At 37.2% G+C, this 1,992-nt stretch overlaps 1 non-coding gene across 1 annotated transcript; it reads left to right on the top strand.

Annotated features, from left to right (window-relative positions):
• Positions 1–478: 478 nt before the first annotated feature.
• LOC141669865 (small nucleolar RNA R71) lies at positions 479–585 on the top strand. The gene has a single exon (XR_012554117.1). It is a non-coding gene; the product is annotated as a small nucleolar RNA R71 (small nucleolar RNA).
• The last annotated feature ends 1,407 nt before the right edge of the window (positions 586–1,992 follow it).

Here is a 1,992-nt window from a genome sequence, read left to right as displayed (position 1 = left end):
TTGGAACGGCTGTTGCATCGCATTCAGATTGTTGCTCCAGCTGAAGTTAGGATGATTCCACTTGTCAGGATGATTAGTGACTGAAGCTGGTTGCTGCGATCTCTGAAAGTTGCTCACAAACTGAGCTGATTCACTAGATATAGCGCATTGCTCCTTCGCATGCGAACCTGCACACAGCTCATAAACACTGGTTATCTGATTAACACCATAGTTAGCCAGAGAATCGATCTTCATAGACAACTCATTTAGTTGAGCAGTGATAGTCGTAGCTGTATCCACTTTCAGAACTCCTGCTACTTTGCCATGTGGCAATCTCTGGGTTGGATACTGATATTCATTAGCAACCATCAGTTCAATTAGCTCGTAAACTTCCTTATAGCTCTTTGCCCATAATACTCCACCTGATGCTGCATCAAGCATGGGTCTAGACCGTGCTCCCAAACCATTGTAAAAACAATTGATGATCATCCAATCAGGCATGCCATGATGAGGACACTTCCTAAGCATCTCCTTGTAGCGCTCCCAAGCTTCACATAGAGTTTCTCCTGATTGCTGTATAAATTGAGTAAGAGCATTCCTGAGTGCAGCTGTCTTCGTCATAGGGAAGAATTTAGTAAGAAACTTCTGAGCAAGATCCTCCCAAGTAGTGATAGAACCAGTTGGTAGAGAGTGTAACCAGTTCTTAGCCTTGTCCCTTAGAGAGAATGAAAAAAGCCTCAGCTTTATAACATCTTCAGAAACATTGTTGAACTTGAAAGTTTCACAGATCTCGATGAAATCTCTAATGTGCATATTTGGGTCTTCTGTTGGAGAACCCCCAAACTGGACTGAATTTTGTACCATCTGAATTATGTCAGGCTTGATCTCAAAGGTATTAGCTGTGATAGTTGGCCTGACAATTCTAGATTGAATGTCATTAATCTTTGGTTGAGAATAATCCATCAATGCTTTCAGATTTGCTACAGGTTCTCCCATTGCAATGATAACTAGAGTACCTGAAACACATGACTAAAGTAAACCTTGTAAGTAAGAGAGTCTGAGTCAGTGAACTTTAACGACCATTGATGCCAAGCACATAAACTAAAAATTAACACCGAGTCCCCGACAGCGGTGCCAAAAACTTTTTAGCGCGAAAACACGCACTAAATTTACACACAAGTATACGCGTTCGCAAGTAGTATAAGATATAAATCAGATTCGTTCCCATAAATATTGGTTTAGGTTAATTTCAATTTATGCACTTATGCAACATTGGTATGGCTATCGTTCAATACTAAGACAATAACAAGTTGAGATTGATTATAACTAAATTAAACTAACATGTAGTTAACTAAGAATAAAAATGATTGAATTAACTATATGAGACAAACATGGGATTCTAACTTCATTACTACTTCATTCATAGTCATTGTTCTTAACCTTAGCATGTAATGGTGATGACAACTAATCAGATAATACAAAACTAGTAAACGCCAACTTTCGTTGTACGAATACCTTAATACCAGACATTCACAAAAGAGATAGAAGCTGAATAGACACCAATTATGTTAAGACCCTATATGTCTACAGAATTTGATAACATAAAGGTTTAATGAACTAGTTATCCATCATGATTACAAAGGGCAAGCAAGATGGTTAAAATTACCTATGAATCATGCATAACAAATACATAAACCTATGCTAGCATGGAAAGTTCTAAACCTCTACATTCATTGTCGCTTCAATAGAGATTAACACACTATCTTATATATTAGCTACGCACATAAGACGAATAAGCACAACCAATACTAGGATATCAATCAATCACCACACACTTAGGTATCAAAACAATTACTATAGAAATCCATAAGTAAATCCGTTAGAACCCCATGACAACGATTAGTTCATAATCGAACTCATCGTCACCATGGGTTCCAATAAAATCATGATAATAAACAATATAAGAGTATTAGGGTTCAAGACAAATCAAAAATAAGCATCCAAGTATCAACT

Source organism: Apium graveolens, chromosome 6, assembly GCF_009905375.1.
Source record: "Apium graveolens cultivar Ventura chromosome 6, ASM990537v1, whole genome shotgun sequence".
NCBI classification, from domain to species: domain Eukaryota; kingdom Viridiplantae; phylum Streptophyta; class Magnoliopsida; order Apiales; family Apiaceae; genus Apium; species Apium graveolens.
The sequence above is the reverse complement of the archived record's forward strand: the minus strand, read 5'-3'. Positions and strand labels throughout refer to the sequence as shown.